The sequence below is a fragment of the Dendrobates tinctorius genome, unplaced genomic scaffold (genome assembly GCF_039654945.1).
Source record: "Dendrobates tinctorius isolate UK_male_01 unplaced genomic scaffold, ASM3965494v1 ptg000008l, whole genome shotgun sequence".
Taxonomy (NCBI): Eukaryota; Metazoa; Chordata; class Amphibia; order Anura; family Dendrobatidae; genus Dendrobates; species Dendrobates tinctorius.
Window position 1 is genome coordinate 65,478,237 of NW_027361676.1, and position 21,663 is coordinate 65,499,899.

Genomic DNA, 21,663 nt, shown 5'->3' on the forward strand with positions numbered 1-21,663 from the left:
GAACTGAAGACTCTAGAGTCTCCAGTTCTTCCATAAGCCCCAGTGTCTACAATTATAATCCTGTAGTTGCTGTCAACCAGAGCCAACAAAGCTACAGAAAAATATTGTTTATAATTATAGAATTGGGACCCTGAGTTCGGCGGCTTACGCACACGGATGTGCTTCCCATCCAGGGCTCCAATACAATTGGGGAATTGGCAGTGCAACTCAAATCTCCTGGCAATCTTCAACCAGTCTACCATCTTGGGCTCTGGCATGACCAGATGATGAACTCTGGACCAGCAGATGTAGCACAAACGATATTGTCGATCGCCCAATCAAAAACTCCAGATGGAGTGCTGCATAAGAAAGGCCAGTTGAGAGGAACCTACAATTAAACAAATGTAGAAAATATATACATTAAAATACATGCTCAAGGATGCACACATTACATATAGATCACCACAACAGTGTGTAAGTAAGAAGCTAGGCGAACAATACATATATACATGTCCCACGGCTATGTAATGTGGAATAACACATCAAAGTGTTCTAAGTTTCAGAGCATATATTTGGTACCAATACCTAATGTTTCTTGGCCAAAAAGGGGTTACTGAGTAAGAGAATTAAAATAATCATCTACATACATTCTGTAGCTGAGAAATACATACCGTAACGTAAGGAGAAGGCGCTCCTCAGCAGAGATACATTTGCACATCCGGGTGTCCTGGAAGGTGATCCCTGGGCACACTGTCTCCAACAAAGCATCAAAGCTAGAAACAGTCATCCGACAATAGAGGAAAAACTTGTCAGGATGTGTCCTCAGAGCTGCATAAAGCCTGTGAAAATGGCCTTTATTGAGGCGCTGTCTCAAATGCGGATGCACCCACATGCATCTCCTCCTCCTCGGATCCACAATCACTGGGTATGGCTGGCCAAAGCGCCTGGACAAAACCCAGTTGAAGAGAACACGGTCAGTTGGGGTGAACTGAAGTGTGTCAGACATGTTTGCTAACAACCAGCAAGACACCCACACAAGCACAGCACCAAAATGGGTGGATTGGAGGCTGCCACCTGATATTGAGGCAATAAATAGGGTTGGTGCTGATGATTTAAATTATGTGCAGGCCTCAAAACCGTTAAATGTCCATTTTGCAAGGTTGCGAGAAAATAACGTTATATGGATCACATACGGATTACATACGGATGCTTACATGAGAAAAATACGCGGCCACACCCTGACAACGGATGACATGCGGAGCACTATTTAGGGACCATTTATGCGTATTACGGACTTACAATACGGTCCGTATTTTTCTACCTTGTGTGTGACTCCAGCTTAAGACTGATACTTCATCCACCTCTTAATTTAACTTAAATTCAAAGCTGTAAATGCTGACCCAGATGCTGGTTCATAAATGGCCTATGCCTGACTGCTGCTGTATCATTCTAAAATTTCTACCGTGGGTTAATTGATACCACTTTTCTGGTGTCTGTCCCTCATTTATGGAAATGTTGGGTCTCCTTCATGTGTGTTGCCTGGATTTTCCAGGCCTCTCAGAGCACCAGGTCTACACCTGCCACTCATCCACCTGTTACTGATTAATGTTTAAGCTAGAAATGCTGGTTCAAGCCCTGTCCCATGCATTCATGCTGCACAATTATATTATTTATACTCTGGGTGAATTGATGCCTTTTGTCTTGGTGCCTGCCCCTAATTTGAGCTGTTTTGTCAGCTGTTTGTCCCCCCTGCAGGTGTTTTCTGTGTGTTTGGTTTTGTCTCTATGAAATTAGAGTCCGGGCATGTTCGATGAACTGTTTGGCATACATCAGGACGTTTGCTGAACCGAACTGAACCTTGAAAGGTTCGCTCTTCTCTGCTTGAGACTAATATTTCTCTAATATTTCTGCAGAAAGATATTCTTATGATGTATTTGTTGTCACGGTTCTACCCCTCAGTGTGTCTGGTATGCAGTTACTGACAGCTCAGCCACCCAGTCTGCTTCAGGGGTGTGCTGAAGCTGTAAGTACTTTGATTGACAGGTCAGTTATCCAGTCTGGTGCAGGGAAGGGCATGCTGAGCTGTCAGTGTGTTGATTAATAGCCCTCAAATCTGAGTCTGGGAGGCAGTGGCTGTTTCCTGGTGTGCATTGTCCTAGGAGATTGCCGGACTAATTAAGTGGGCTGTTTCTTCCAGACTTCTGCCAAACATACATTTAGTTATTATGTGGTTTGTCTCTCTGTGCCTTGCATTCTGTTTGTAGATCTTTTGTTGCCTGACCTTGAACCTCGTTATTTCCATCCGTCTGTTTAACCCCTTCTGCTCTGATCCACTATCCTCCTGATATTCTGACCTCGGAACTTTACCTGACTATGCCTTTGTATCTTCCTTGTGTTTATGATGTACCTTCCTGGCTGTTGACCTCAAACTCCTTGACTATCCCATCACACGGCTTGGCCGTGAGACGTTACTCAGCATCACACTTGTATTATATGTAACGTGTAATGTGAATTTGTCACGCCAATAAAATTCTGATGTTATCAAATGTTGGAAGAGAAAAATACAGGTCTTGTAGAGAGTAGGACCAACCACCTTAGGCTAGTGTAACATAACCACCGATGAACCAGATCTCATTACCTGAACTAACCACTTCATATATGCTGGTCAGTACTGAGTTTTCGACCTGAATACAGTCTGTTTGAAAGTGGCCTTAGAGGTGATTTTCTGGTGTGACACTTAGACCCAGTCTACATATGCCCTTTTTCTTGAGTTTTTGGAGTGGAAACTTAATAGAAATTTGAAGGAGTTGAAGATTTTTGGATTTTTCAAGTGATAGCTTGCAGAGTTATTGAGGAATGTTTTGGAGCTGCATGCCACTTCTTTGGGATTGTTTTCATGCAGTCTTTTTGCAGAATTTTTGGAACAGAAACAGAGCAGGAAATTGCTAACAAAAACTCAGCAAAAAGACTTTGTGTGAACATACCCTTACAGCGGCTTCTGATGCAATCCACTCCAAAACTAGGCACTATATATAAGGGAAAAAAGCTCCTCCAAAATACCTGAAATACTCTTCATAACCACCCCAAGAAAAGAAAAACACCAAAAACTGCCCAAAGAAGGAGAGTCTCCTTAAAGAGTTCCCACTTAAAAACCTGTCAAGTTTGAATGCATCAAGCAAGAATAAAAACCCTGTGTCCATACTCTTAAGGGTATACTCACACTACATTTTTCAATATGAAGATGCTTTAGAGATCACTCCTTTTCTCCAATGTTTTCTCAGCATTTTGTCTTTTGAGGAATTTTTTTTGTTAATCAGTTCCTCAAACACTTTGTTACACATTTTTACACCAGCGATTTTAATTAACATTTTTTTCACAGTTTTTTGGGCATCTTTTTATTTTTTTGTTTTCTTGATGTTTTTTGAAATCCGTGAAGTAATTAATAAAACTCTAGCGATTTTTGAGGTGAAAACTCAAATCCCTCAAAAGACACCCAGGCGTCTTCCAAGTGTTTTTAGCCTTCCCATTGACTTCTATTGTAAAATATGGAATGTCTTCCTACCGGAAACATCTGAAGGTTGTATATGTCACTTCTTTAAAATCCTTAGCACTTCTGGAAGCCTGAAGCTTTTAAAATATGCTTAAAAGCCCAAACATATGATAAGCAAGTCATTTTACCATAAAAATATATAGAATAATTATTTTGCGCATCTTGTGATTTTTCCAGCACTATCTGTACTATAGCACTCATAGGTAAAAGTCAACGGGTAGACAGTCGCACTCAAAATTGAATGTCACTTGCATCAGAGTCATTAAAGGAATTATGATTTTTATTTATTTTTTTCAATAAAGAAAAGTGAAAAAACACGGCAAACAGAGATCAGATTCCAAACATGAGTATTACACGGTTACGTTTCGACCTATACCTAGGTCTTTCTCAAACCATACTGCAAGATAAAAATGCAAAGAAAATTTTTTTACCACACTAAACAAAGTGATCAAGATAATGTACAAAAGGCTAGAGACATAGTGGACATAAATATGTACAAAATTAATAACATTTAAAAAGGGTGTATGCTGAAAAACCCTATAGATACAAAATATATAAACATCTATATATGCACACATAGGACTACACATGGATCTGCGCAATAACAGGAATGCAGTGTAAGACAAGAAGATGGTCATAGGAGATATTGCAGACTATTGGCAAACAAATATACAATACTAATCATAATGTGCTTGGATAAATGGAAAACGAAGCGGGGTGGTGGAGGAGAGCGGCTGGCTCAGGAAAGTATAGCAAACATGAGATACTAACCTCAATAGGAGTGTCAAGGTATATGGAAAGAGGACAATTTTTCAGAGTCCCAAAGTAAGGGCTGTGGGAAAAAAGGAGAGATAATAAGAAAAAGGAGAGATAATAGAAAAAAGGAACAGAGGGTAAGCAGGGCGCCAGGGGGTGCTGCTGTACTGACCTGTGGCAAGAGAGCGGCAGGGATCTGCGTTGTTGTGGGTGGAGGCAAGAATGCCTCGGTTTATATATGTTGAGAGTCACTATGAGGCTGGGAGAAGGGGAGATTACGGGCGCAGGTGTCCAAGAGCTAGTAAGCGACGTCATGATGTCGGTAAGAGGCTGGGAGCGTCTGAGGAGGAGATTTCACTTGGAGCAAGCGCTGTAGGAGGAAAGAGCAAGAGGGGGCAGGGCGCCTGCGTGACTGAGCAGGAGAAATGTAAACAGATGCGCGCTATGGCGCCTGTGTAGTGTGTGAGGCTATGAGGAAACAGAGATGCTTATCTGAATGATTTTGAATGTTCTTACATCTAAAATAATGACCTTTTCTTGTTGCACAGCAAATGCTGGCTACGTTACAGCGACGATATTTTCTGTCTATGGTCGGGTACACCTGATGATTTGCATTCCTTTACTAAGTATCTCAACTCGATTCGATCGGAATTACAGTTTACCTTAAACTGGAATCCCTCCCAGATCTCCTTTCTTGACACCCTAGTAATGAAGACCAATACTGGTTTATTGTCCACAGATCTTTATGTCAAACCAACCGACTCTAACAACTTCCTCCATATTTTTTATCTGACACTTCTCTTGTTTTCCCTATTCTTTCTATTTTTTCTCCTTTTTTCATCATTTTTTTTTGTTATTTTTTATTTTTTGTCTCTACCCCCCACTGTTTCACTATTTTTCTATCCTTCCTTTTTTTTCCTCACATTTTTTCCTCAATCCATAACAACAATAATCCTTCCTCATCTTTATGCTCGCTCTTTTACCCCCACCACTTTTGATCCCATCACCTGACACTATTCCTCTTTTTTTCTTCTTGTTGTTTCCCTATTGCTTCATTCATTCTAACACACCACTCTCCATACTTTCAATTTGGTTTCTTTCCCCTTTTATTCAGCACACTCCTCGTTTTCCTTCTTCCCTTCCCTATTTTTCTTCCCCTACCTGTCCCTTTTCCCTTATCTCTGTTTCCTCATAGCCTCATACACTACACAGGCGCCATAGCACGCATCTGTTTACATTTCTCCTGCTCAGTCACGCAGGCGCCCTGCCCCCTCTTGCTCTCTCCTCCTACAGCGCTTGCTCCAAGTGAAATCTCCTCCTCAAACGCTCCCAGCCTCTTACCGACGTCATGACATCACTTACTAGCTCTTGGACACCTGCGCCCGTAATCTCCCCTCCTCCCAGCCTCATAGTGACTCTCAACATATATAAACCGAGGCATTCTTGCCTCCACCCACAACAACGCAGATCCCTGCCGCTCTCTTGCCACAGTTCAGTACAGCAGCACCCCCTGGAGCCCTGCTTACCCTCTGTTCCTTTTTTCTTATTATCTCTCCTTTTTCTTATTATCTCTCCTTTTTTCCCACATCCCTTACTTTGGGACTCTGAAAAATTGTCCTCTTTCCATATACCTTGACACTCCTATTGAGGTTAGTATCTCATGTTTGCTATACTTTCCTGAGCCAGCCGCTCTCCTCCACCACCCCGCTTTGTTTTCCATTTATCCAAGCACATTATGATTAGTATTGTATATTTGTTTGCCAATAGTCTGCAATATCTCCTATGACCATCTTCTTGTCTTACACTGCATTCCTGTTATTGCGCAGATCCATGTGTAGTCCTATGTGTGCATATATAGATGTTTATATATTTTGTATCTATAGGGTTTTTCAGCATACACCCTTTTTAAATTTTATTAATTTTGTACATATTTATGTCCACTATGTCTCTAGCCTTTTGTACATTATCTTGATCACTTTGTTTAGTGTGGTAAAAAAATTTTCTTTGCATTTTTATCTTGAAGTATGGTTTGAGAAAGACCTAGGTATAGGTCGAAACGTAACCGTGTAATACTCATGTTTGGAATCTGATCTCTGTTTGCGGTGTTTTTTCACTTTTCTTGATTTATTGAAAAAAATAAATAAAAACCATAATAATTCCCTTAATGACTCTGATGCAAGTGACTTTCAATTTTGACTGCGACTGTCTACCCGTTGACTTTTACCTGTGGTATATCCACGTTCAGTTAGCTCCTCCTCCTACAGCACGAGTGCGCATCTTTATTTTTTCTCTATAGCACTCATAGACAGCCATTAAGAAACATAGTGATATGGCCGATATTTTAAACACAACATTCCTGTATATTGGAAAGTTCCAAAAGTTTTTATTATTTCAATTTGAGGCAGGACAGTGGCTCAGTAGTTAGTACGGGCTGGGGTCCTGGGTTCAAATCCCACCAAGGATAGCTTCAAGGAGTTTGCATGTACTCCCCATGTTTGCTTCCGGTTTCCTCCCATGCTCCAAAGACAGGCTGATAGGGAATTTAGATTGTGAGCCCCAATAGGGATGATAAAGCCTGTAAAGCGCTGTGGAATATGGTGGTGCTAGAAAATTAATAAATAACATTCTTTTTTACATAAAATAAAAAAAACTTTTCCAGTGTATTTAGTAAAAAGAAGGATGAAAACACATTAATCTGTGCATCTGCAAATGTTAGCAAATATTTTTCAAAACTGGCTCTCATCTTTGTCCTCTATTCTCTTATTGAATCCAACGCATTTTTTTGGTGAGTACTTCTGAGGTTTCAGTGTTTTATAAGTTGCTTTAATTATGACTAATGATGAGCGAACGTGCTTGAATAAGGCGTTATCCAAGCATGCTCGTGTGGTATCCAACTATCTTGGGCGTGCTCGGATAATATGTTCGAGTCCCTGCGGATGCATGATTCCGTTAGACAGTCGCAACACATGTGGGGATTTCCTAATTGTTATTCAATCCCCCCACGTGTTACCGCTGTCTAACAGCCGCAAAACATGCAGCCGCAGGGACTCGATCATATTATCCGAACACGCCCAAGATACTTGGATAACACTTTATCTGAGCACGCTCGCCCATTACTAATTATGACTATTAATTTTCATGATCAAATATTTACATGATTTTTTAATGCCAGCTGCAAACAGGCTTGGGTGAACTGTTCCTTTAACCGTATTCAGATGCACATATTGACAGGTACATCCCATGCACAGACATCTGAACTAACCAAAGTACTTTATATATGTTCCTGACCATCTAAGAGCAAAGAGTAATTTGCTTGTCACCATCCTAAAATGTAATTCAAGAAACTGCTAAAAGGATTCACGGCAGTCTGGTAAATATTGGCCAGGTCCACCTCGTAAATTTCAAACATGCTTTAGTCATTTTGAAGTAGCGTAATAAAATTCAGTAAAGTACTAAGTGCTTGGGTGGTATTTTTGGAAGAGGCATAGTGTTACTACAAGTGAACTTCATTATCAGGTTAAGTATGAGACCCGTCTTGGCTCCAGTCCACATCTGAAGGTTCCACCATCTGCCGCAGAGCTGTACAGGTGTGTTTTCTACAGAAGAGTACAGTATTCATTGTGGCGAAGCTTAAACAAAGGGTTCAATTGCTGCAACGCTTCATTTGTGAGCACCAGGAACACTGCACAAGACGTATTTTCAGCTGTTGGATGGTGGTGGGCCAAAATGTTTTATAATAACTAAACTTCCATGGATTCAGGAAGAAAACAGGATCTACTCATTCATCAATCACAATACTGAGATGTTCACTCCTGAGATAATGAAAGAATATTTTATTCTAATTTTGTTGATAAATAATGCTTTCCTATATTTCTGCCATGATGCTAATTAAGACATGTCGAAAATATAGCCATTAACCCCTTAATGACTGGGCCTTGGTAGGCATGAGGCTGCGTTCACACGTCGCAATTTTTTTTTACCCCATTTTCTAAAATTAAGGCAAAATGAAAAAGAATAAAAGAAAAAAGGAGGGAGACAAGCGCCTATAGGGTGATATTGAAAGGTACAGATGAAAAGGGAGTTGTGGAGTTGCTCACTTGAATAACTGCCCATGAATATTACCGCGGCTGCAGTCCTGTCGGTAAATGAAGGTGAACTCTCTTTTGCATATCGATTAGTAGAAAAAGGAGATTGACATTTCAGAGTGGACTGAGCTGCTGTTTGAAGGAAGCAGTTTCACACTAGAATATCAATTTGGTGGTTTTAATTTTTACATCTTTCATGCTCGCACCGAGCTCTATTTAAAAAAAACAAACTATATAGCACCTTTCTAATATAAATTACATAGCACCTTTCAAAAATAATATATAAAACACCTAGTTCTATGTAGTTTGCTTCAGAAATAGAGCTCGGTGCGACCGCGAAATGCGTAAAAATAAAAACCACCAAATTGCTATTCCACTGTGGAACTGCTTCCTTCATACAGTCAATCTCCTTTTTCTACTAAGCAAAATTAAAAAGTGTATTATTCATTATTTTGCTCAGAACGGGATACCAAATAGGTTAAGACCAAGTTTTATCATCAATAATCAATTCTAGGATACACGATTCTATTTCTAAGCATCACATCAATATATTGGGTGATGTGTCTTGAAGCTTGGCGGCCAAAATGCAAAAAATCTCCAATGTGGCCCCCAACTAACCCAGGTCTTTAATAGTAATAGTCTTTTCATATAAGGCAAAGGAACCTTTGGTCCCTTTGCACCTATTATAGTAAAATAGCCAAAGGCTGGTTCAGACGAGTCTATTAAATGTCAGTGTGCTGTCTGTGTGCAAAACGAATAGCATATGGACAGCACACTGACCAATGCAAGTCAATATAGTGGTTCACATGAACATTTTTACACATGGATTGATTTGTGTAAAAAAAAAAAAAAAAAAAAAAAAAAATCGCAGCATGCACTACTATACTCCATATGTTGGAACAGACTTGTTCATTATAACTCAATGGCTGCTCAAAGAACACATCACATATGGGTTACTATCAATGTATCATGCATTTTTCATGGATCCATTCCAATTATAATCAAAGGAAACTATATTTTTGTCTTTTGAATATTTATTAAAATTGTTCATGTAAAAACTGCCAATTGCATGTAAAAAAACGGACATATTGATAATAATTTGTGTGAAAGATCTGTTTTTTCTGGATGAAAAACTGATGATTTTGCATGCACTCATCTGAACCCGACCTTAAGAATATGTAATGATACACAAAATCCTACAATGACTCTTTAGAAAACAGATATTATAAAGAATAGATAAAAATAATTAATTTAAGTAGTATAAACTTTTTTAAACACAAAAAAATTATCATAGAATGTTAGAGTTGGAAGGGACCGCCAGGGTCATTGTGTGCAACCCCCTGCTCAATGCAAGATTCACAAAAACATCTCAGAAAGATGCCTGTCTAGCTTCTGTTTGATGACGTCCATTGGAGGGGAACTCACCACATCCCGTGGCAGCCTGTTCCAGTCATTGATCACCCTCACTGTGAAAAGGTTTTTTCTAATATCTAAGTGTGACAGCCGTTCAGATATTTGTAGACAGCTTCAAAGTCTGCTCTCTTTTGCAAGCTAAACATTTCCAGATCTTTAACCGTTCCTCGTAGGACATACTTTGCAGCCCGCTCACCATCCTGGTAGTACTTCTCTGAACTTCCTCCAGTTTTTCAATGTATTTTTTCAAAATGTGGTGCCCAGAACTCAGTATACCAGATGAGGCCTGACCAAGGAGGAGTAGAGGGTGATAATTACTTCACATGATCTAGACTCTTTGCTTCCGTTAATACATTCTAGTACTGTGTTTGCCTTTTTTGCTGCTGCATCACACTGTTAACTCATGTGCAGTCTGTGAGCTATTAGTATACTCAAGTCTTTTTCACATGTTCTGCTGCTTAGTTCTATTCCAGCCATTCTGTAGATGTTAATTTTGTTTATCTTGCCCAGATGTAGAATTTTGCATTTCTCTCTGGTAAATACCATTCCAATAGTCAATGCCCATTGTTCAAGCTTTTCTGGATCCTGCTGAATTCTTTCTCTGTCTTCTCTAGCGTTAGCGATCCTTCCTAGCTATGCATCTTCTGCAAATTTGATTATTTTGCTTTCAGTTCTCTTATCTACTATAGATCATTTAAACAATTGTTGAACAACACTGGGACCAGGACAGAGCATGGTGGTACCCCACTTGTAACACTCTTCCATTCAGATGTGCAACCATTTATCACCATTCTTTGAGTACGATCACAGAGCCAGTTATGAATCCACCTAACCATAGCCTTTTTAATCCCATAAATCTACAAAACAATTGCTAAGAATATTCTTAAAAACACCCCATTAAATTCTCCCTATTTATTATGCTTTGTTTATATAAGGCTATCATGTTCCGCAGTGCATCACACACTTTGTTATCATTGTCCCCAATGGGGCTCACAATCTATATTCCCTATTTATATGTCTTTGGAGTGTGGGAGGCAACTGGAGTGCCCGGAGGAAACCCACGCAAACACGGGGAGAAGATACAAACTCCTTGCAGGTGACAAATTGGGAGTGGGTGGGTGGGGAGAGCAAGTGATGAATTGGTAGTGGGGGTGAGCAAATGATGAATTGGGAGTGGAGGCAGAACAAATGATGAATTGGGAGTAGTGGGGAGAGCAAATTACGAATTAGGATTGTGGGGTTGGGAGAGCAAATGATGATTTGGGAGTGGGAAGAGTAAATGACACATTGGGAAAGGGGGTGGAGAGAGCAAATGATGAATTTGGGAGTGGGGTTGGAGAGAGCAATTGATGAATTGGGAGTGGTGGGGAGAGCAAATAATGAATTAGGATTGGGTGGTGGGGAGAGCAAATGATGAATTGGGAGTGGTAAGAGCAAATGACGAATTGGGAGTGGAGGGGAGAGGAAATGACAAATTAAGAGTGGGGGTGGAGCGAGCAAATGACAAAATGGGAGTGGGAATTGGAGTGGGGGAGAGCATATGATGAATTGGGAATGGGGAAGAGCAAATGATGAATTGGGATTGGAGGAGAGCAAATGTTGACTAGGGAGTGGGGGATGGGGAAGGCAAATGATGAATTGGGAGTGTGGGGTGGAGGGATCAAATGATGAATTAGGAGACAAATTGGGAGTGGGTGCAGAGCAAATGACAAATAGGGAGTGGGGGAGAGCAAATGATGAATTGGGAGAGGGGTAACTGACAATTTGGGAGTGGGTGGGTGGGGAGAACAAGTGACAAATTGAGGGCGGGGGATGGTAGAGAGCAAATTATGAATTAAAGGTGGGGGATAGAGAGAGCAAATGATGATTTGAGACTTGAGGATGGGGATAGAAAATGATAATTTGATGGTGTGGGGACAGCAAATGATGAAATTGAAGGTGCGGGGTAGTGAGAGCAAACAATGACTTCAGGGTGAATGGGGAGAGCAAATGATAATGAATTGAGGGTGGGGGAGAGCAAATGATAAATTGAGGATGGGGACGGCAAATGATAATGAATTGGGGTGGAGGAGAGTAAATGATGAATAGAGGGTAGAGGTTGGCGAGAGAAATGACAAGACAATGAATTGAGGAGGAGGGGTGCATGTAAATATAATGAATCAGTGGAGTACAGAGTGGGGGCGTTGAGGATGATGGAGTGTGACTGGTAATGAATTGGAGGAAAGAGTATAGGTGCTACTTAATTTATATATTTGGTTGGGGAAAGTGGCTATGTATAGTTAGTGGGGGCACAGCGGTGGATTACAATTTATAATTGAAATGGTGGGTTTCAAAATAACTAATTATATATTAATGGTGGGCACATGTCTGTTCTCTATTCAGCTGCATAGTGTAGAAATTAGGGAATGTGCTCTGGAAGCAGTGCTGTAGATAACTATGTGTTATTTTATGTAGCGATGAGTCCTGGCTTGAAGAAGTGATGACAGTCTGCACTGAATGAAGGAGAAAAGCAAAGATGAAGGACTTCAACTAGAGATGGCACAGGTGAGTCAGTGTGTTATCTCTGCACTGACACTATACACTATATACTGTGTACAGAGCTTCTGTGTATAGTGTCACTGGTCATCCCAGTATTACCTGTACACTGACACTATATGCAGAGCTCCTGTGTATAATGTCACTAGTGATCCCTGTAATACCTGTACACTGACACTATATACAGAGCTCCTGTGTATGACGTCACTGGTGATCACTGTATTACCTGTACACTATACACTATGTACAGAGCTCCATTGTATAATGTAACTGGTATTACCTGTACATTAACATTATACTGTGCTCCTGTGTATTATATCACTGGTGATCATTGTAATACATGTACATTGACACTATATACAGAGCTCCTGTATATAATTTCACTGGTGATCACTGTATTGCCTGTACATTTACACTTTACACTGTATACTATGTACAACCCTCCTGTATACAATGGCACTTATGGTGATATTAGTATTGTGTTTTTTTTTAATTAATGATCATGTGGTCTGGCCATGGTGTGACAATATTTGTTCCTTGTATGTGGTCATTTAAAAAAATGTATGTGACATAACATAAGGAAAAATAAATAAAAATATACCTTAAAGAGTATTGGATATTTTAAGAAATGTTTACAGGTTAGAGTAGAGTAGGGCCCGGTCAAAAGAGTCTACCTTGTCGTAGTGGAGGCTTAAATTTTTTTGGGATAAAATAAAAGCTTTGGGCTATGTATGTGATCTGGTGCTCGATGGGAACTGTTAATGTGTGAATGGTGAGGATGGGGTGCAGAAAGTTTTTCCAAGAGACAATGTGACTGTGGAAAGTTCAAGGGGTGGAGGCAGAGCTGGAATGGAGCCTGGGTGGAGTCTTAAGGGGCCCAAAAATGTTACCAGTATGGGGCCCTAAAATTCTTAGTGGCAGCCCTGTGCACATGTTGCAATTTTGTCACGTTTTTCTAAACAGATTTGTCACAACACCTACAAAAAATTCATGATGCCAGCAAGAGGACTGAGAATCCTGAAGTTTCATGCACATGTTGCTGATTTTTGATTTGCACATTTGGTGCAGGTGTAAATCCACAAGTCAAAAATAAAAGAGAGAAGGGGGTATGAATACCTAAAAAAACGACCAATAACTCCGTAGAGTATAATTTAATATATGCAATTTTATTGAAAAATTGTGAACAACACAGGCGGGGAAAACATGTACCATGAAGCACAACCTAACTGCACAAGTCCATAACTGCGAAAAAAGCGGCGCACAGACAAAGCGAAACAAATGAGCCATGTACAATACACCTAGTAATGAGCAGTAGAGTTGAGCGAAACGGGTCGAAAAAATTCAAAAGTCGCCGACTTTTGGCAAAGTCGGGTTTCATGAAACGAAACCCGACACTAGGATGAGGTCGGCCACGAGGTCGGCGACTTACGCGCCAAAGTCGCGTTTCAAAAGTTTGTTTTGCGCTCTATTTCAGCCAATCAGGATCCACGGACACTGTGGGCAACGTGATGACATAGGCACGGGTCACCACCATCTTTCAGAAGGGCATGCAAGTGATTGGCTTGCTTTGGTGGGCGTCACAGGGGGTATAAAAGGGCGTGCACGCCGACCGCCATCTTACTTCTGCCGATCTTAGTCTAGGGAGAGGTTGCTGCTGATTCTGTAGGGAGAGCGTTAGGCAGGGAAGAAGACAAAAAAACTGCTTCTGCTGCTAGCGATTGTGCCTGTACAACACACCAGTCACTGTGTGTGCAGTGCAAGGGGAGGCTATATTGTGGTGTATCAGTGGTGTTGGTTGTTGGGCTGCCTTCTAAGGCTTCCTGACATTCCTGCATTGCTGTTTACCCACTGCTCCGCAAACTGTTTTTTAAAAGCAATCCAATCTCCCTTATCCTCTAGTCACTTTTGTCACAGCTGTGCCATCGAGCCTGTCACATAGCGCTCAGATCTTCATTGGGCCTCACACAATCCAAAAGTGTCCAGTGTCCAAAAGTGTGTGCAGAGATTCAAAATCTCCCTTATCCTCTAGTCACTTTGGTCACAGCTGTGCCATCGAGCCTGTCACATAGCGCTCAGATATCAGTGGGCCTCACACAATCCAAAAGTGTCCATCCAGTGTCCAAAAGTGTGTGCAGAGATTCAAAATCTCCCTTATCCTCTAGTCACTTTGGTCACAGCTGTGCCATCGAGCCTGTCACATAGCGCTCAGATATCAGTGGGCCTCACACAATCCAAAAGTGTCCATCCAGTGTCCAAAAGTGTGTGCAGAGATTCAAAATCTCCCTTATCCTCTAGTCACTTTGGTCACAGCTGTGCCATCGAGCCTGTCACATGGCGCTCAGATATCAGTGGGCCTCACACAATCCAAAAGTGTCCATCCAGTGTCCAAAAGTGTGTGCAGAGATTCAAAATCTCCCTTATCCTCTAGTCACTTTGGTCACAGCTGTGCCATCGAGCCTGTCACATAGCGCTCAGATATCAGTGGGCCTCACACAATCCAAAAGTGTCCATCCAGTGTCCAAAAGTGTGTGCAGAGATTCAAAATCTCCCTTATCCTCTAGTCACTTTGGTCACAGCTGTGCCATCGAGCCTGTCACATAGCGCTCAGATATCAGTGGGCCTCACACAATCCAAAAGTGTCCAGTGTCCAAAAGTGTGTGCAGAGATTCAAAATCTCCCTTATCCTCTAGTCACTTTGGTCACAGCTGTGCCATCGAGACTGTCACATAGCGCTCAGATATCAGTGGGCCTCACACAATCCAAAAGTGTCCATCCAGTGTCCAAAAGTGTGTGCAGAGATTCAAAATCTCCCTTATCCTCTAGTCACTTTGGTCACAGCTGTGCCATCGAGCCTGTCACATAGCGCTCAGATATCAGTGGGCCACACACAATCCAAAAGTGTCCAGTGTCCAAAAGTGTGTGCAGAGATTCAAAATCTCCCTTATCCTCTAGTCACTTTGGTCACAGCTGTGCCATCGAGCCTGTCACATAGCGCTCAGATATCAGTGGGCCTCACACAATCCAAAAGTGTCCAGTGTCCAAAAGTGTGTGCAGAGATTCAAAATCTCCCTTATCCTCTAGTCACTTTGGTCACAGCTGTGCCATCGAGCCTGTCACATAGCGCTCAGATATCAGTGGGCCTCACACAATCCAAAAGTGTCCATCCAGTGTCCAAAAGTGTGTGCAGAGATTCAAAATCTCCCTTATCCTCTAGTCACTTTGGTCACAGCTGTGCCATCGAGCCTGTCACATAGCGCTCAGATATCAGTGGGCCTCACACAATCCAAAAGTGTCCATCCAGAGTCCAAAAGTGTGTGCAGAGATTCAAAATCTCCCTTATCCTCTAGTCACTTTGGTCACAGCTGTGCCATCGAGCCTGTCACATAGCGCTCAGATATCAGTGGGCCTCACACAATCCAAAAGTGTCCAGTGTCCAAAAGTGTGTGCAGAGATTCAAAATCTCCCTTATCCTCTAGTCACTTTGGTCACAGCTGTGCCATCGAGCCTGTCACATAGCGCTCAGATATCAGTGGGCCTCACACAATCCAAAAGTGTCCATCCAGTGTCCAAAAGTGTGTGCAGAGATTCAAAATCTCCCTTATCCTCTAGTCACTTTGGTCACAGCTGTGCCATCGAGCCTGTCACATAGCGCTCAGATATCAGTGAGCCTCACACAATCCAAAAGTGTCCAGTGTCCAAAAGTGTGTGCAGAGATTCAAAATCTCCCTTATCCTCTAGTCACTTTGGTCACAGCTGTGCCATCGAGCCTGTCACATAGCGCTCAGATATCAGTGGGCCTCACACAATCCAAAAGTGTCCATCCAGTGTCCAAAAGTGTGTGCAGAGATTCAAAATCTCCCTTATCCTCTAGTCACTTTGGTCACAGCTGTGCCATCGAGACTGTCACATAGCGCTCAGATATCAGTGGGCCTCACACAATCCAAAAGTGTCCATCCAGTGTCCAAAAGTGTGTGCAGAGATTCAAAATCTCCCTTATCCTCTAGTCACTTTGGTCACAGCTGTGCCATCGAGCCTGTCACATAGCAGCTGGTAATGATGGTGTTGGTGGTGGATCTGATGGTAGAGGCAAGAGCAAAATAGGACCGAATGCAGGAGGTGCTGACCCTGCGTCATCGTCTGGCTACATAAGGCCTCGAACGCTTAGTTTTATAGGAGTTGGCAAACCGCTTTTAAAGCCAGAGCATCAGGAAAAAGTTTTGTCTTACATTGCTGACTCAGCCTCCAGCTCTATCGCCTCCTCTTCTTCAGTTGTAAAAAGTAAAAGCACTGAGTCGTCATTGGAGGCTCATGTTCATGAACCACACCTTTCCTTGTGTCCTTCACCCCAACCAAGATTGAAGGATGACGCAGGCCATACTACTGATTACTCCATGGAGCTGTTTTCACATACCATGCCTGGATTATCAAGTGAAATGGTGAATTACCCAGGCCAAGATGAATCTGACATGGAGTGCACTGATGCACAGCCGCTGATGGATGATTCTGCTGGTACATTCACTCAGAGCACTACATTGTCCTCGCAGTGTACAGAGCCAGATTCTGACCCTGATGAGACTCAGGTGCCCCTTCCCGCACACTATACCACCATACACGGTGACACAGAGGAAGGTGCACATGACATAGAAGAGGAGGTGATGGATGACCCAGTTGTTGACCCAGATTGGCATCCATTGGAGGAAGAGGGTGCTGCTTCCAATAGCTCAGATGAGGAGCATCCACAGCAGACATCGACATCGCAACAGCTGTTATCTGGCAGGCCCGGAGCACTCCAAAGACAGGTTCCAAACATCAAAAGAGTTGCTGGACAGTTTGTCCAGAGGGTCAAAAGATCACAGCGTGCTAGGCCGCAAAATGTCTGCCAAAGTAGGAAGAGTGCAGTGTGGCACTTTTTTTGACCAAAATCCTCATGATCAGGCCAAGGTTATCTGTAAGAAGTGCGCAAAGACCTTTAGCCGAGGGAAAAATCTGAAAAATTTGAATACCAGTTGCATGCTTAGACATTTAACCAGCATGCACTTGCAAGCGTGGACACAACACCAAACCTCAAGTGCCACATGTGCAACTGATCACAACGAAGGTAGTCAGCAACGCTACATTGTTTCCCCCACTGTAAGCCCACCGGTTAGCACAGCAGCAAATGTTGAGGTGTCATTGCAAGACCACAGCAGTCAGAGAATCCCACTGTTATATCAACGAAAGACTGATTCTAGGCCATCAGAAAGAACACCAACTCCATCACCATCATCAACCCTCTCTCAGTCCGCCCTGTCCACCGCTACTTCCACCATATGCAGCTCTCAAGTCCAGCTCACCCTCCCAGACACTATGAGTAGGTCAAGAAAGTACTCAGTCTCTCATCCGCGTACACTGGGTTTGAACGCCCACATTGCCAAACTAATCTCGTTTGAGATGATGCCCTTTCGGTTGGTGGAAAGCACAGCTTTCCGCGAACTCATGGCCTATGCAGTACCACGCTATGACCTACCCAGTCGCCACTTCTTCTCTCGCAAAGCCATCCCAGCCCTCCACCATCATGTGAAAGACCGCATTGTCCATGCACTCAAGCAGTCAGTGAGCGGAAAGGTGCACCTCACAACTGATGCATGGTCCAGTCGGCATGGCCAGGGCCGTTACGTGTCCATCACTGCACACTGGGTTAATGTGGTGGATGCAGGGTCCACAGGGGACAGCGGTGGTGGGACAGTGCTGCCTAGCCCACGGTATAGGAAACAGTTGGCTGTAGGCGTTTGACCCTCCTCCTCCTCCTCCAGAAGCGAAAGCTCGTCCACAGAGCGCAGTCGTACGAGCACTCCATCTGCAGCTGCCACTGTTGCACACGATGTGTCCCCCTATCGAGCAGCTAGTGGAAAGCGTCAGCAGGCTGTGTTGCAGATTATGTGTTTGGGCGACAGACACACCGCCGAGGTGCTGGCCGAGTACTTTAAGCGACAAACTGAGTCATGGCTGGGCAGTGTACATCTTGAGGCAGGCAAGGTAGTTAGTGATAACGGCCGTAATTTTGTGGCAGCCATAGCCCTTTCAAAACTCAGCCACATACCTTGCTTGGCTCACACCTTGAACCTGGTGGTGCAGTGCTTCCTCAAAAATTATCCGGAGTTAACAGCCCTGCTCCAGAAGGTGCGAAGACTGTGCGCGCACATCCGCCGGTCGCCTGTACACTCCGTTCGTATGCAGAAGCTGCAGCGATTGCTCCACCTTCCCAACCACCGCCTCATTATCGACATTGCAACAAGGTGGAACTCCACCCTGCACATGGTGGAGCGGCTGTGCGAGCAGAGGCAGGCCATAATGCATTTGTGGGAGGATACACGGCCAGGCACTTTGAGAGCAGACATGGAGTTGACAGGTGTGCAGTGGTCGAAGCTGAAAGACCTCTGTAAAGTCCTTCAGTGTTTTGAGGAATGCACACGGCTGGTAAGCGCAGACGACGCCATCCTAAGCATGAGCATCCCACTTATGCGTCTGCTCATGCAAACTTTGACGCACCTTAAGGAGCAGGCGTCTGCAGCCAATGTTGATGAGGAGGAAGAGGAGGAGGGAATCCTTGATGACATTCAGCCATTGTCTGCTCAGGGACCTCTCTTGGACGAGGTGGAGGAAGAAGAGGAGGAGGAGGATGATGATGGGGATGATTACTTAGGGGAGGAGGATGCATCTCGTGGGGCAAGTGAAAATGTTGGCGTGGCAAGGTCTGGTGCAGGGTTTGTGCGTGACTGGAGGGATGTGGATTTGCCAGAAAGTGCTCCTCCACCCAGCACTCGCAGTGCATCATTGACACCGGGAACATTGGCCCACATGTCAGATTATGCCTTGCGGATCCTAAAAAGGGACCCCCGCATTGCCAAAATGATGAACGATGACGACTACTGGTTGGCCAGCATCCTGGATCCACGCTATAAAGGCAAATTACAAAACATCATGCCACAGGAGAACCTTGACCTAATATTGGCTAATAAACAAGCAACTCTGGTAAATCGGTTGCTTGAGGCATTCCCAGCACACAGCAGCGGTGATGGTTCTCACACGAGCCGTACGGGCCGGGGGCAGCTTGGCAGAGGTGTTCGTGGTGCACACAGCAGAAGTGGCGTTGGAGACAGGGGTTTCATGACAATGTTGTGGACTGATTTTTCAAATACCGCTCACACAACTGGTAATACTGCATCGATGGAAAGTGACAGGAGACAGCAGTTGCCAACTATGGTTACAAACTACTTTTCCTCCCATATCGATGTTCTCCCACACAGGTCATTCCCCTTAGACTATTGGGCCGATAAACTGGACACCTGGCCTGAATTGGCCCAATATGCCTTACAGGAGCTCGCTTGCCCAGCTGCAAGTGTGCTATCGGAAAGAGTCTTCAGTGCACCTGGATCAATCCTGACAGAAAAAAGGACCCGTCTGTCAACCCAAAATGTGGATGATCTAACCTTCATTAAAATGAACCACGCATGGGTTTCCAAGGATTTTGTCCCACCTTCCCCTGATGACACATAGGGTGACAGAAAAATGGCTTGCATTGGTCCACCTCTTCCTGGTACTTCACCTATTTCGCCTTTTGCATCAGCTGAATGTCCAACATCAACATATGCCACTTTCTAAAACTCCCTATCTGTGCTGCCTCCCCCCCCATGGCCGGGGTCACCACCTAGCGCACGACACCGTGTGAGTGCCGTTGCCCTGGACAGGTGGGTAGGCCGACTCTTGGGCGCGGGCACTGGCACAGGGTCCCTCATAGTGCAATCAAGTGTCTCTGACGGTGGTGGTGCACACCCGCCGTCAGACACACCGCTGTACTATGAGGGGCCCAGTGCCAGTACCGACGCCCACGAGTGGGCCCCCCTTGCTTGGGCAGGGCCCCAGCATTTGCAATCTTTACCTCTCCCTGCTCCTCCGCTGTGTAATCTGGGCCGTCAAATCCATACTGTGCCTGACACCGTCTGAGCCTGCCTCCTGATGTATAGACATATATTTTGAATGTGTACGCTATCCATACATGTTATCCGGGGAAACGGTACCCTTTCTAACCTTTGTGCAATCACGTGCAATCCATACTGGGCCTAACACCGTCTGAGCCTGCCTCCTGAGACATATATTTTGAATGTGTACGCTATCCATACATGTTATCCGGGGATACGGTACCCTTTCTAACCTTTGTGCAATCACGTGCAATCCATACTGGGCCTAACACCGTCTGAGCCTGCCTCCTGAGACATATATTTTGAATGTGTATGCTATCCATACATGTTATCCGGGGATACGGTACCCTTTCTAACCTTTGTGCAATCACGTGTAATCCATACTGGGCCTAGCACCGTCTGAGCCTGCCTCCTGAGACATATATTTTGAATGTGTACGCTATCCATACATGTTATCTGGGGATACGGTACCCTTTCTAACCTTTGTGCAATCACGTGCAATCCATACTGGGCCTAACACCGTCTGAGCCTGCCTCCTGAGACATATATTTTGAATGTGTACGCTATCCATACATGTTATCTGGGGATACGGTACCCTTTCTAACCTTTGTGCAATCACGTGCAATCCATACTGGGCCTAACACCGTCTGAGCCTGCCTCCTGAGACATATATTTTGAATGTGTATGCTATCCATACATGTTATCCGGGGATACGGTACCCTTTCTAACCTTTGTGCAATCACGTGCAATCCATACTGGGCCTAACACCGTCTGAGCCTGCCTCCTGAGACATATATTTTGAATGTGTACGCTATCCATACATGTTATCTGGGGATACGGTACCCTTTCTAACCTTTGTGCAATCACGTGCAATCCATACTGGGCCTGACACCGTCTGAGCCTGCCTCCTGAGACATATATTTTGAATGTGTACGCTATCCATACATGTTATCCGGGGATACGGTACCCTTTCTAACCTTTGTGCAATCACGTGTAATCCATACTGGGCGTGAGAACGGCTGGCGAGCTGTTAAGCAAGCTACAGCACCTGTGGTTTGCACACGTAAGTTTTTCATTTTTTCAGGAATGACGGTTAGGCCTAATTCTGGAACTGCGGTTGACCTGCACTTACTGGGAAATCATTGTTCGCGGGTAATAATTGTAATCAGTGATCCCCATCACTAACGTTGTTCAGCGGGTTATCTGCACCTGTAAGCGACAAACGCTGGCCTTTTCAGTGTAGCGCACATGCAGCCACGGACATGTAAGGGCATGACACACCAGTTATTGGCCAATCTCATGTGCCAGAGCCTCACGTGTCCCTCTAGTAAGCCAGACTCGGACCGCGGGACATGACGGAGTCTCGTTCGTTAACGGAATTAAGCTT

General features: G+C 43.8%; 1 pseudogene; it reads left to right on the forward strand.

Moving 5' to 3' along the window:
* The window catches only part of LOC141089349 (uncharacterized), a 79,179-nt pseudogene that overhangs the window by 14,666 nt on the left and 42,850 nt on the right, over positions 1-21,663 (forward strand).